The 15,675-nt window shown below is 47.0% G+C and overlaps 1 non-coding gene across 1 annotated transcript; it reads right to left on the bottom strand.

The window, feature by feature from the left end:
- Positions 1 to 1,429: 1,429 nt before the first annotated feature.
- trnav-cac (transfer RNA valine (anticodon CAC)) lies at positions 1,430 to 1,502 on the bottom strand. The gene has a single exon. It is a non-coding gene; the product is annotated as a tRNA-Val (tRNA).
- Positions 1,503 to 15,675: the final 14,173 nt, after the last annotated feature.

The following is a 15,675-nucleotide window of genomic DNA, read 5'->3' as shown; positions in this document are numbered from 1 at the left end:
ATGTCCATGGTAAAAATGTGGCATTCGGTACCCTGAAATTGGAAATCATTGAAAAGTTGGAGCGCGTGGTTGGTGTCTTTGATGTATGAGGGAAGATCTTCAACCAGCGGTCTCATGAGGCTGTCGAGAAAGGCTGAGATGTAAGTAGTTGGACAGTTACATGCTGATACGATGGGGCGTCCAGGGGTGTCCGGTTTGTGGATTTTGGGGAGGAGGTAAAAGACATTATATTTAATGTCTTAACTGTGCCCGTTTTAGTATTGAATATTCATATCTAATTTTACCACTGAAGGGAAATCTTAGTACCTGAGCATAAAAAGAATAGGAGCATACTGTAACACGTGTGAAGGCCATAAACGATATTAATTTTGGAACTTAAACATACAGTATATGGCTGGTCTCGGTACTTTAAAGAAAACATACACACCAGTATTCCATTTCTCCCTAAACATTTTAAGCATCGAAGTCTTTAACTAACGTGATACCGGAGTCAACAAGCATACTTTTAAAATTTGATTAAAAGGGAATATAATATGGAATCGCGTATCTAAAGAAATTAATAACGATATAATTATATTCATGTACCGCAACACAAGAATAGTACACGCTGTACATTGTCTGTTGATAATGTTTCTGTAGTGCTTTTTCAGCCCTCCCCATGTGACCTTGCTGGTGGCGCTGTGGGTAAGGCTCCCAACTTCCCTATCACAATGTCTGTGATCAAATCCCACTGAAGCCATGACTCTCTCTTTAACAAACATTTCTTTGAAAAAATGAAACGTTTCCCTTGGTCAGAGATTAAATAAAACCTCACTCGCACCAAACAAATTTATATTTCTAAATATAAATATTTCAAAATATCACAATATGATCGAATTTAAGTCATTTTAATAACAATGAATAGTCAACTAGTGGTAGTGGTAAAATTCCATATAAATATTCAATGCTAAAATGGGCACAGTAAAGACATTTACTGTAAATCTTTCTACGACCGACCAACGGACCACGAGTGCCCCTGTCGGTCAACCAATCACGCACCGCGGTGTTTTGCATCAATTACCTCCGGCACTTTGAATGGCTGCATCTGTATAACATCTCCAAAAAAAAAACACACCGGGCTTTGAAGAGAGGAGATTCATAACAGCTGGAGAAGGTGTAATATTTGTGTGCGTCAGCAGTGAAACTGCATGTTGATTGATGGAGGGCTGAGCGGGGAATAACGGTTGCTCAGGGTCACAGGTCATAGTGAATTTAGGAGCTAACTGGTTCGGAGTTACAGGTTAAATAATAAAGAGTTTGTTCGATTGTCACATCTTCGTCCTGGGTTCTTAATTTTTACACTATACGTGTAGGAGAAACAAGACAGTGTGTGTGTGCCCAGGTAATTCTGGGAGACAGATCGAATTTGTGCGTGGCAACAAAAGAAGTCTGTTTCCGCCCGGTTTCGAACCGGGGACCTTTCGCGTGTGAGGCGAACGTGATAACCACTACACTATGGAAACAGTGGTAAGACGTGCCCAGCGGCCCAGAGCTGAGCTTCGCCAGCTGCTTCCAGTGCCTTTATTGGAGTGCGCTGATGGACCGTGCTCTCTCTCCAGAGACCAGCACGCCTGTCATGGACGGAGCAGGAAAGGCGGCGCCACATTCTACAGCCCTCTCCACGCAATCGACGAAATCGAGCTACTGAAGTGGAGAAAATCGCCTCTCCAGAAAGTGCAAATATCATCTTGGAGAGTATAAATCCTATTGCCGAAGGTCAGCCCTGTCTACCAGAGTAACCCTCCCACAGCGGTGATCAGCTCGTCTCACACGCGAGAAGTTTCGGTTGGAAACAAGCGCCCCCTCTTCTCGCGCGTTTTGCACGTTCGAGTGGTTTTAATGCGGCTCCTTCGTACACGGTGCTGATCTTTTGGAAAGCAGGAGGCAAAACCGACACGTTCGCATACCGAGAGTCGAACCCGGGCCGCATGGGTGAAAACCAGGAATCCTAACCCCTAGACCATATGGCAGCGAACAACCACACTGTTCCCGGCATCATGCAAGCAAACTACATAAATATGAGAAAACACGCAAGAGAGTTGTAACTCAGAGTGTCGAAGGGTCGATGTATACTGGGGCTCAGTTGAAATGCAACGTCAGGACTTTTCCGAATTATGTCACACGAAGAGAGCACAGCCTTTTCCGCCCTGCCACGTCTGTATCGGTAACTCGCCGTGATCGTATAGTGGTCAGTACTTTCCGGTGTGGCCGCAACAACCCCGGTTCGAATCCAGGTCATGGCGGAATAGGGGCGTCTGCTTTTACTACTTGCACGAATGAAGGCAAAAAAAAGCCAATCGATGTGAACGAACGGCGCTTTGCAGAGGAGTACTGCCTGACTGGATCGTTGATGAACAACAGAGGCCACTCCGACCTCTTCTCGGTTTTCTTCAATGACTTACTAAGGATTTTCTTCACATTCGCCCATGCAGGGGAAGCCAGTTACACCAAAGCAAACGCAGGAAAGTGCATTTCAAGCAAAGACCAGGAGGGACTTGTTTACACCGAGAGTGGTCGGAGAATGGAACAATGCGCCCAGCCCTGTTGCTGGAGCCGATTCTTGATGAGATCTTGGACTCACTAAGAGGCCCCCGCTGGATGCTAATCTTTCTGTTGTTCTTGCAGGTCCTGTGCTGCTTTTGAGCCGACAGAGCTCGTCCTGGTCTGTCGGCACAGCCCAATTGCAAATGATCGGCTCCGCGTACAGAAGGAACGTGCGTTTGGTACAAGAGTGCACGAAGGCACCGGAAATACATTGGGAACAAATGACCGGTCGCTCAAGACCTCTGTGAAGTACAGGAGCGTGCAAAACGAGACTGTTTCCACCCGGTCTCGAACCGGGGACCTTTCGCGTGTTAAGCGAACATGATAGCCGCTACACTACGGAAACGGTGAAAGATAAGAATCACGAGAATCAATTTAATTCCTAAGGGTTATGTACTTGTTTTGAGAATCTAATGTAGAAGTTTTAAACAAGTTCAATTACGAAATGGTCTAAATGAATGATATACCGAACTTATGTCCTCTTGATATGTGTAACTCTTTGTAACTGAATTAATTTATATCTTTTGTATTCTGATAACTCTTACGATAAGATCTGTTAGGTTTACATGCATATTCTATATATTAATAAATGTATCCTCGTGTATTAGTACCTGTTGAGGTACTTTGAGTTATATCGCATGGTTGGATTCTAAGACCATTAAAAGAATCAATTTTGTGATTTACTGCCACAAAAATAATTGTCCCAGTAAATGCCCAAACCCCTACAGAACTGGTGCCTTGTGAGAGCACACTATAACAGTGTGTGATCTCCTGTCCCAGCCTGAGGAGCAGACAGCGAGCCTGTCTCTCAATAATAATAATACAGTGTGTGATCTCCTATCTTAGCCTGAGGAACAGACAATGAACCTGTCTCTCAATAATAATAACCTAGTGTGGAATGTCCTGTCCCAGTCTGAAGAACAAATAGTGAGCATGTCTCTCAATAATAATAGAACAGTGTGTGATCTCCAGTCCCAGCTAGAGGAACAGACAGTGAGCATGTCTCTCAACAATAATATGAATAAACTGTGTGATCTCCTGTCCCAGCCTGAGGAACAGACAGTGAGCCTGTCTCTCAATAATAATAATACAGTGTGTGACTTCCTGTCCCAGCCTGAAGAACAGACAGGAGTGAGCCAGTCTCTCAATAATAATAAAGCAGATTACAATCTCCTGTAACAGCCTAAGGAACAGTCAGGAAAGAGCAGGTCTCTCGATAATAATAATACAGTGTGTGTTCTCCTGTCCCAGCCTGAAGAACAGACAGGAGTGAGCCAGTCTCTCAATAATAATAAAGCAGATTACAATCTCCTGTAACAGCCTAAGGAACAGTCAGGAAAGAGCAGGTCTCTCGATAATAATAATACAGTGTGTGTTCTCCTGTCCCAGCCTGAGGAACAGACAGTGAGCCTGTCTCTCAATAATAATAATACATTGTGTGACCTCCTGTTTCAATCTGAGGAACAGACAGGAGTGAGCCAGTCTCTCAATAATAATAAAGCAGATTATAATCTCCTGTAACAGCCTAAGGAACAGTCAGGAAAGAGCAGGTCTCTCGATAATAATAATACAGTGTGTGTTCTCCTGTCCCAGCCTGAGGAACAGACAGTGAGCCTATCTCTCAATAATAATAATAATACAGTGAGACTTTCTGTCCCAGCCTGAGGAAAAGACAGTAAGCTTGTCTCTCAATAATAATAATACAGTGTGTGATCTCCTGTCCCAGCCTGGGGAACACTGAGCCTATCTCTCAATACTAATAATACAGTGTGTCATTTCCTGCCCCAGTCAGAGGAACAGTGAGCTTGTCTCTCAATATTAATAATACAGTCTGATCTCCTGTCCCAGCCTGAGGAACAGTGAGCCTGTCTCTAAATAATAATAATACAGTGTGTGATCTCCTGTTTCAGCCTAAGGAACAGCAGTGAGCTTGTCTCTCAATAATAATAATACAGTGTGTGATCTCCTGTCCCAGCCCAAATGACGACACAGTGTGCCTATCTGTCAATAATAATAATACAGGGTGCGATCTCCTGTCCCAGCCTGATGAACAGTGTGCCTGTCAATCAATAATAATAATACAGTATGTGATCTCCTGCTCCAGCCTGAGGAACAGACAGTGAGACTGTCTCTCAATAATAATAATACAGTGTGATATTCTGTCCCAGCCTGGGGAACATACAGTGAGCCTGTCTCTCAATAATAATAATCCAGTGTGTGATCTCCTGTTCAAGCCCAAGCGAAGACACAGTGAGCCTATCTGTCAATAATAGTAATATAGTGTGTGATCTCCTGTCCCAGTCTGAGGAACAGACAGTCAGCCTATCTGTCAATAATAATAATACAGTGTGTGATCTCCTGTCCCAGCCTGAGGAACAGAGAGTGAGCCTGTCTCTCAGTAATAATACAGTGTGTGATCCTTTGTCCCAGCCTGAGGAACAGACAGTGAGCCTGTCTCTCAATAAAAATAATACAGTGTGTGATCCCCTGTCCCAGCCAGAGGAATAGACAGTGAGCCCGTCTTTAAATAATAATAATACAGTGTGTTATCTCCTGTCCCAGCCTGAGGAACAGTGAGCCTGTCAATCAATAATAATAATACAATATGTGGTGTCCTGTCTCAGCCTGTGGAACAGAGAGTAAGCCTGTCTCTCAATAATAATACAGTGTGTGATCTCCTGTCCCAGCCTGGGGAACAGTGAGCCAGACTCTCAGTAATAATAATAATACAGTGTAATCTACTATCCCAGCATGAGGAACAGTGAGCCTGTCTCTCAATAATAATAATACAGTATGTGACCAACTGTCCCAGACTGAGGAAAAGACAGTGAGTCTGTCTCTCAATAATAATAATATAATATATGACCTCCTGTCCCAGCCTGGGGAACATACAGTGAGCCTGTCTCACTATAATAATATTATAATATATGACCTCCTGTCCCAGCCTGGGGAACATACAGTGAGCCTGTCTCTCTATAATAATAATATAATATATGACCTCCTGTCCCAGCCTGGGGAACATACAGTGAGCCTGTCTCACTATAATAATAATACAGTGTGTGATCTCCTGTCCCAGCCTGAGGAACAGACAGTGAGCCTGTCTCTCAATAATAATAATACAGTGTGTGATCTCCTGTCCCAGCCTGAGGAACAATGAGCCTGTCAAACAATAATAATACAGTATGTGATGTCCTGTCTCAGCCTGAGGAACAGAGAGTAAGCCTGTCTCTCAATAATAATAATTCAGTGTGTGATCTCCTGTCCCAGCCTGAGGAACAAACAGTGAGCCTGTCTTAAAATAATAATAATACAGTGTGGTATCTCCTGTCCCAGCCTGGGGAACAGTGTGCCAGACTCTCAATAATATTAATAATAATAATACAGTGTGATCTACTGTCCCAACCTGAGGAACAGACAGTAAGGCTGTCTCAATAATAATACAGTGTGTGTCCACCTGTCCCAGACTGAGGAAAAGACAGTGAGTCTGTCTCTAAATAATAATAATACAGTGTGGGATCTCCTGTCCCAGCCTGGGGAACATTGAGCCAGACTCTCAATAATAATAATAATACAGTGTGATCTACTGTCCCAGCCTGAGGAACAGACAGTGAGTTTGTCTCTCAATAATAATACAGTGTTATCTCCTCTCCCAGCCTGGGGAACAGACAGTGAGCCTGTCTCTCAATAATAATAATACAGTGTGATGTACTGTCCCAGCCTGGGGAACAGACAGTGAGCCTGTCTCTCGATAATAATAATACAGTGTGTGTTCTCCTGTCCCAGCCTGGGGAACAGTTAGCCAGACTCTCAATAATAATAATAATAATACAGTGTGATCTACTATCCCAGCATGAGGAACAGTGAGCCTGTCTCTCAATAATAATAATACAGTATGTGACCAACTGTCCCAGACTGAGGAAAAGACAGTGAGTCTGTCTCTCAATAATAATAATATAATATATGACCTCCTGTCCCAGCCTGGGGAACATACAGTGAGCCTGTCTCACTATAATAATATTATAATATATGACCTCCTGTCCCAGCCTGGGGAACATACAGTGAGCCTGTCTCACTATAATAATATTATAATATATGACCTCCTGTCCCAGCCTGGGGAACATACAGTGAGCCTGTCTCTCAATAATAATAATACAGTGTGTGATCTCCTGTCCCAGCCTGAGGAACAATGAGCCTGTCAAACAATAATAATACAGTATGTGATGTCCTGTCTCAGCCTGAGGAACAGAGAGTAAGCCTGTCTCTCAATAATAATAATTCAGTGTGTGATCTCCTGTCCCAGCCTGAGGAACAAACAGTGAGCCTGTCTTAAAATAATAATAATACAGTGTGGTATCTCCTGTCCCAGCCTGGGGAACAGTGTGCCAGACTCTCAATAATATTAATAATAATAATACAGTGTGATCTACTGTCCCAACCTGAGGAACAGACAGTAAGGCTGTCTCAATAATAATACAGTGTGTGACCACCTGTCCCAGACTGAGGAAAAGACAGTGAGTCTGTCTCTAAATAATAATAATACAGTGTGGGATCTCCTGTCCCAGCCTGGGGAACATTGAGCCAGACTCTCAATAATAATAATAATACAGTGTGATCTACTGTCCCAGCCTGAGGAACAGACAGTGAGTTTGTCTCTCAATAATAATACAGTGTTATCTCCTCTCCCAGCCTGGGGAACAGACAGTGAGCCTGTCTCTCAATAATAATAATACAGTGTGATGTACTGTCCCAGCCTGGGGAACAGACAGTGAGCCTGTCTCTCGATAATAATAATACAGTGTGTGTTCTCCTGTCCCAGCCTGGGGAACAGTGAGCCAGACTCTCAATAATAATAATAATACAGTGTGATCTACTGTCACAGCCTGAGGAACAGACAGTGAGACTATCTCTCAATAATAATAATATTGTGTGAGCTCCTGACCCAGCCTGGGGAACATACAGTGAGCCTGTCTCTCTATAATAATAATTCAGTGTGTGATCTCCTGTCCCAGCCTGAGGAACAGTTAGCCTGTCAATCAATAATAATGCAGTGTGTGATGTCCTCTCTCAGCTTGAGGAACAGAGAGTAAGCCTGTCTCTCAATAATAATAATTCAGTGTGGGATCTCCTGTCCCAGCCTGAGAAACAAACAGTGAGCCTGTCTCGAAATAATAATAATACAGTGTGGGATCTCCTGTCCCAGCCTGGGGAACAGTGAGCCAGACTCTCAGTAATATTAATAATAATAACACAGTGAGATCTACTGTCCCAGCCTGATGTACAGACAGTGAGCCTGTCTCTCAATAATAATATAGTGTGTGACCACCTGTCCCAGACTGAGGAAAAGACTGAGTCTATCTCTAAATAATAATAATACAGTGTGGGATCTCCTGTCCCAACCTCGGGAACAGTGAGCCAGACTCTCAATAATAATAATACAGTGTGATCTACTGTCCCAACCTGAGGAACAGACAGTGAGCCTGTCTCTCAATAATAATAATACAGTGTGTGATCTCCTGTCCCAGCCTGAGGAACAGACAGTGAACCTCTCTCTCAGTAATAATAATACAGTGTGTGATCTACTGTCCCACCCCAAACGAAGACACAGTGAGCCTGTCTCTCAATAATAATAATACAGTGTGTGATCTCCTGTTCCAGTCTGGGAAACAGAAAGTGAGCCTGTCTCTCAGTAATAATAATATAGTGTGTGATCCACTGTCCCAGCCTGAGGAACAGACAGTGAGCCTGTCTCTCAATAATAATAATACAGTGTGTGATCTCCTGTCCCAGCCTGAGGAACAGACAGTGAGCCTGTCTCTCAATAATAATAATACAGTGTGTGATCTCCTGTCCCAGCCTGAGGAACAGTGAGCAGTCCTAATAGTTACCGCTTTCCTGATTTAGCTCAGCAGCTTTTATTTCGCCTGAAGCGCAAGCAACTTGTGAGAACAGGTTGGGTTTGCTGTGCTCAACTGGCTCGGCGTCTTCGTGTCGTAGCGCCGCAATGGTGTGTTTTCCTTCCTTCTCTTTTCAGCCTGGAAGAAACATTTTACTTGTTCCTTTTGTAGCCGACGCATGCCGACGCATGTGTTGTGTTGTGGATTTTCCCCTTCTTGAATTTGTACTCCTCCTCCCTCTCTCTTCCTATCTTTACCTCTCCCTCTCTCTACCTCTCCCTCTCTCCCTAACCCCCTCTCTCTCCACCACTCTCCCTCTCCCTCGCCCTCCACCTCTCTCCCTCTCTCTACCTCTCTACCTCTCCCTACCCCTCTCTGCTCTCTCTCTCTCACTCTGGAGTTTATTTTCCAGACAGAAATCCAGCTCCGTCCCTCCTGTGGAAGATTGGTGATGCAGGATGAGAGCCCCTAACCGAGAGCACTGCAGCGGCAGGTTCTGTGGTCTGTTTCAAATCCGCCCGCGATGAGACACCGAGGAGAAATGAAGAGCCCCAGTTGCGCTAGAAAATCACCCAGAAAGAGACTTTCAATGTAGGAAAAATAAGTCGTTAGTAACAGACATAATATGTTTGTTTTATTTTTTTAATCGCTGCGATGTGTGACTAAGCTCATACGACCAAGCGTTGCCCCCTTTGTCTAGATCTGGTAACCTGCTCATCGCTGGTGGGCCAGATCGTGTCCCCCGTCACTATACTGGGGCAATAGGACCCACACAGACCGCAGGGTGAGCACCCCCTGCTGGCCCCACAGAGAGGGAGAGGTAGAGGTAGGGAGAGAGGTAGGGAGGGGAAAAGTGAGAGGTAGGGAGAGAGGTAGAGAGAGGGAAAGGTAGAGGTAGCGAGAGAGAGGAGGAGTACAAATTCAAGCAGAGGCCTGAGTGGAGCACTGTCGTATGGCCCTGACATCAATCCCTCAACTCTCTGCATAAAGCAGTGTCTTATGGCCATGACATCCCACCCCCACCACTCTCAGTGGAAAGCACTGTCGTATAACCATGACATCCCACCTCCACCGCTCTCTGTGTAAAGAAGTATCGTCAGGACCTTACATCCCACCACCGCCACTCTCTACGTAAAGAAGTGTCGTATGGCCCTGACACCCACCCCTCCACTCTCTGCATAAAGTAGTGTCGTCAAGCCCTGACATCCCACCCCCGCCACTCTCTGCGTAAAACAGTATCGTCAGGCCCTGACATCCCACCCCTGCCACTCTCTGCATAAAGAAGAGACACCTTCCCCTCAACTCTCTGCGGAATGCAGTCTCGTCAGGCCCTGACATCCCACCCCCGCCACTCTCTGCCTAAAGAAGTGTCGTATGGCCCTGACACCCACCCCTCCACTCTCTGCGTTAAGCTGTGTTGTCAGGCCCTGACATCCCACCTCCGCCACTCTCTGTGTAAACAGTGTCTTATGGCCCTCACACCCACCCCTCCACTCTCTGCATAAAGCAGTGTCGTCAAGCCCTGACATCCCACCCCCGCCACTCTCTACGTAAAGAAGTGTCGTATGGCCCTCACACCCACCCCTCCACTCTCTGCGTTAAGCTGTGTTGTCAGGCCCTGACATCCCACCTCCGCCACTCTCTGTGTAAACAGTATCTTATGGCCCTGACACCCACCCCTCCACTCTCTGCATAAAGCAGTGTCATCAAGCCCTGACATCCCACTCCCGCCACTCTCTACGTAAAGAAGTGTCGTATGGCCCTGATACCAACCCCTCCACTCTCTGCATTAAGCTGTGTTGTCCGGCCCTGACATCCCACCTCCGCCACTCTCTGTGTAAACAGTGTCATATGGCCCTGACATCCCAACCCCGCCACTCTCTGTGTAAAGCAGTGTCATATAGCCCTGACACCCACCCCTCCACTCTTTGAATAAAGCAGTGTCATCAAGCCCTGACATCCCACCCCACCACTCTCTACGTAAAGAAGTGTCGTATGGCCCTGACATCCCATCCCCACCACTAACTGCGAAAAGCAGTATCGTCAGGCCCTGACATCCCACTCCCGCCACTGTCTACTGTCATGGAAATATAACTATCAAGGAAGCCACAAGAGAGAGTTCTCACCTGAGTAAGGTCTTTATTTCAATATTGCAATATTGGGAGCCCTGCTGCCACTTCGCAAAGTGCAACCAGAGACTCAATTTGTTACAAGCAGTACAGGGTTTTTATAAGACGTTGCGCTGTAAAAAAGTTCAGGACTTGGTCCCTTCTAAAACTTCCCCGTTCTCTAAGAGAAAACAGATTACATCATAGAGCGAGAGAAGAAAAACTAGATTTGTTATTCAAAGCTTATCAGTTACTTTCAGCTAATTCTAATGACCAGACAGCATATATTGTTTTGGTACATTGTCTTCTAAACTAACCTAAACAGTGTACTTTGTTGACTAACTGTTTTCTAAAATTCTGCACGCACTGTAGCACAGCAGTTACATCCTTGAAATATATTATCTAAAAGCACCAATATATTTTTTTCAAAGCTCTCTACATTTTTAAGAATCAATTTACTTATTAGATTTCCACTTCACTACGTAAAGAAGTGTCGTATGGCCCTGACACCCACCCCTCCACTCTCTGCATTAAGCTGTGTTGTCAGGCCCTGACATCCCACCCCTGCCACTCTCTGTGTAAAGCACTGTCGTTTGGCCCTGACACCTCACCCCCGCCACTCTCCGTGTAAAGCAGTGTCATATGACCCTGACATCCAAACCCCGCCAAACTATGTGAAAAGCAGTGTCATATGGCCCTCACATCCCACCCCCACCACTCTATGTGTAAAGCACTGTTGTATGGCCCTGACACCCACCCCTCCATTCTCTGCATAATGCAGTGTCCTCAGTCCCTGACATCTCAATACCCCCAATCTCTGCGTAAAGCAGTATCGTTAAGCCCTGACATCCCAACCCCTCCACTATCTGCGTAAAGCAGAATTGTCAGGCTCTGACATCCCACCCCTGCCACTCTCTGCGTAAAGCGGTGTCGTCAGGCCCTGATACCCACCCCTCCACTCTCTGCGTTAAGCAGTGCTGTCAGGCTCTGACACCCCAACCCCGCCACTCTCTCCGTAAAGAATTGTCGTATGGCCCTGACACCCACCCCTCCACTCTCTGCGTAAAGCATTGTCGTCAAGCCCTGACATCCCACTTCCGCCACTCTCTGCATAAAGCAGTGTCGTCAAGCCCTGACATCTCACCCCTGCCACTCTCTGCCTAAAGAAGTGTCATATGGCACTGACACCCACCCCTCCACTCTCTGCGTAAAGAAGTGTCGTATGGCCCTGACACCCACCCCTCCATTCTCTGAGTAACGCGGTATCGTCAGACCCTGACATCCCACCGCCACCACTCTCTGCATAAAGCAGTATCGTCAGGCCCTGACATACCACCCCTGCTACTATCTGCGTAAAGCAGTATCGTCAGGCCCTGACATCCAAATACCGCCACTCTCTGCGTAAAGCCCTCTCGTATGGCCCTGACACCCACCCCTCCACTCTGTGCATAAAGCAGTGTCGTCAACCCCTGACATCCCACCCCCGCCACTCTTTGCGTAAAGCAGTATCGTCAGGCCCTGACATCCCACCCCGTCCACTTTCTACGTAAAGCACTGTCGTATGGCCCTGAAATCCCACCTCATCCAGTCTGCGTAAAGCACAGTCGTCAACCCCTGACATCCCACCCGCGCCACTCTCTGCGTAAAGAAGAGTCGTATGGCCCTGACACCCACTTCTCCATTCTCTGCATAATGCAGTGTCCTCATGCTCTGACATCCCAATACCGCCACTCTCTGCGTGAAGCAGTATCGTCAAGCCCTGACATCCCACCCCCTCCACTATCTGCGGAAAGCAGAATTGTCAGGCCCTGATATCCCACCCCTGCCACTCTCTGCATAAAGAAGTGTCGTATGGCCCTGATATCCCACCCCCGCCACTCTCTGCGTAAAGCAGTATCGTCAGGTCCTGACATCCCACCCTCACCACTCTCTGCGTAAAGAAGTGTCGTATGGCCCTGACAGCAATCCCTCCATTCTCTGCATAAAGCAGTATTGTCAGGCCCTGACATCCCACCTCTGCCACTCTCTGCGTAAAGAAGTGTCGTATGGCCCTGACACCAATCCCTCGAGTCTCTGCTTAAAACAGTGTCTTATGGCGCTGACATCCCACCCCCGCAACTCTCTGCGTAAAGCACTGTTTTATGGCCCTGACAGCAATCCCTCCACTCTCTGCTTAAAGCAGTGAAGTCAAGCCCTGACATCCCACCCCCTCCACTCTCTGCGTAAAGCACTGTCGTATGGCCCTGACATCACACCCCTCCACTCTCTACGTAAAACACTGTCATATAACCCTGACATTCCACCCTCGCCACTCTCTGCGTAAGGAAGTGTCTTATGGCCCTGACACCCACCCCTAAACTCTCTACATAAAGCAGTGTCTTACGGCCCTGACATCCCACCCCCTCCACTCTCTGCATAAAGCAGTGTCTTACAGCCCTGATATCCAACCCCCGCCACTCTCTGCGTAAAGCAGTATCATCAGGCCCTGACATCCCAACCCCACCACTCTCTGTGTAGAGCACTGTCGTATAGTCCTGACATCCCACTCCTGCCACTCTCTGCATAAAGCAGTGTCTTATGGCCCTGACAACCACTCCCGCCACTCTCTGCGTAAAGCATTATCGTCAGACCCTGACATCCCACCTCAGCCACTCACTGCGTAAAGCAGTATCGTCAGGCCGTGACATCCCACCCCTCCACTCTCTGAGTAAAGCACTGTCGTATGGCCCTCACACCCACCCCTCCACACTATGCGTTTAGCAGTTTTGTCAGGCCCTGACATCCCACCCCCAGCCCTCTCTGCGTAAAGAACTGTCGTATGGCCCTGACACCCACCCCCCCCCCACTCTCTGCGTTAAGCACTGTCATATGGCCCTGACACCCACCCCTCCACTCTCTGCGTTAAGCTGTGTTGTCAGGTCCTAACATCCCATCCCCTCCACTCTCTATGTAAAGCATTGTCGTATGACCCTGACATCCCTCCACCAGCACTCTCTGTGTAAAGCACTGTCGTATGACCCTGATATCCCACCTTCTCCGCTCTCTGTGTAAAGTACTTTCGTCAGCTTCTGACATCCCACCCCACCACTCTCTGCGTAAAGCAGTGTCGTATGGTCCTGACACCAATCTCTCCACTCTCTGCATAAAACAGTGTCTTATGGCGCTGACATCCCAACCCCACCGCTTTCTGTGTAAAGCCCAGGTTTTTGTTTGTTGTGTTTGTGCTTGTGTACTTTTTTGTTTTAAGTCTCCGGAGCTTTACTCGACCCCCCTTCCTCCACCCAATAAAGGTTAATACCCCGGAGGAGGGGGTAGCTCTCAGCCGTGGACTCCCGGAGGTTTCCTTTCAGTTAAATGAGGTTTTTACTCCCCCCAGTGCTGGGCAGCTCATGTATTTGTATGGGCGTCGGGAGCCGCCCATAAAGGGGGGGGTACTGTCACGCCCTCTGCAGCCAGAGGGCGCTCCTTCTCTGTCCTCTCCCTAGTTTCCGGTCTGCTGTCCTTCCTGTCCCTCTCTTTCCCTTGGGCTATATATTTCTGGGTCTTGCACTCTGTCCTCGCTCAGCATTGACGTTCGGATGTCCTGAGACCCGCCTAGCACCAGGGCGCCCCACGTCCGCTCCCTGAGGGCATAGGTTTCTATACGGCATTCGTGAACTCTTTGCACTAATGAGCCCGGGCCTTTTTCCCGTCTCGCCGCTACGCATATGGGTCTTTTTCCGCTCTCCTGCTCCCCACGGTTAGTCCCTTTGGATGTCCGTGACACTGCCAGCAGAGATGAAACTATGTTGTGTTAAGATTGTATCGCACAGTAGGAGTAGGAGGATCTCATTTAGAATAGTGCATATAATGTTGGTGCCTCTTCTTCTCAATTTAGGGTAGTTTCCACTTTCATGGTTCATTCCGAAGAAATCAGATGGGTTGACTTTGATCTATGTTCAAGACTCAAGAGATTCTGTCAGTGTAGAACACTACCCTTCAGACTAAAGATACTCAGCTCCTTCAGACCTGTCAGTGTGGGACACTCCCTTCAGACTAAAGAGACTCGGTTCCTCCAGCCTGTCAGTGTGGGACACTCCCTTCAGACTAAAGAGACTCAGCTCCTTCAGCCTGTCAGTGTGGGACACTCCCTTCAGACTAAAGAGACTCAGTTCCTTCAGACTAAAGACTTCTTTCAGCCTGTCAGTGTACCTTTGATGGAAAGGGTGCCAGTCTGTCAAAGGATGCTAACCACTGTACCAGAACTGTGCCACCATCTGACTTCTGAACAGTGTAAACTAATTTTCTGAAATAATCTGCTGAAACTTTGTTGCGCCACCTTCTTTGTTGACAGTGTTTTGTCTTTGTCGTATTGGTTTTGCTGGACCTTGGCCATAAGAAAACAAATTTATCCCCCCACCCCAATAGATATAAATCCAAACCTGATTTGCCAGGGATTAAAATTTAAATGAGTCCAAAGTAAAGCAGAGAGACTGATTTGCCTAGGCACCTGGCACGGGGTGGGGGGAGGAGTCCGATTTGAATATTGTCCCTGCAGAGAATCAATTAGATAGGGCCTAGCTAAGCCCAAATGGTTTCCTTGGGGACCGCAGCTAGGTGATCCGAGGGCTGTACAGTCCTGGTAACAGTCCGCGTCTACGCAGCATCCCGGGACGTCGGAGACACTCCCCGCATCCAGAGGGGAGAAGAAGGGTGAGTGGTGACTAAATTAGAGAGGAAAAAAATATCGAGGAGCAAAGTTTCAGAAAAAGTGCAAAGTTTCAGAAACGCTGTGTAATGAGTGACTTATTAGGAAATCCCGATGTTACTGTTTCGAGGTGTGGAAGAAGATTTTGAGGATTATAGGGAAATTTCAGGACATTTTAAAGATTATCAATGTCCAAACCTGCGAGAAATGTAAGCTTTGTTCGTTTGAGAGTCTGGGAACTTTTAAGCGGGTAGGTTTTTTTTTAAGTACCAAGCGAACCGACAGGGCTCAAAAAGAGCGTTTATTTCACTTTAAGCCCGCAATGTGACTTGTTTTGAAGAGGGAGTGGTTGGTTGTTTTATTGGAGTAAGTGGCGACTCCAAAGCCAGGCTCTGCCTTAAGT

Source organism: Lepisosteus platostomus, chromosome 5 (assembly GCF_059453375.1).
Source record: "Lepisosteus platostomus isolate fLepPlt1 chromosome 5, fLepPlt1.hap1, whole genome shotgun sequence".
Classification (NCBI taxonomy): Eukaryota; Metazoa; Chordata; class Actinopteri; order Semionotiformes; family Lepisosteidae; genus Lepisosteus; species Lepisosteus platostomus.
Note: the sequence above shows the minus strand (reverse complement) of the source record. Positions and strands in the feature narration are given on the sequence as shown.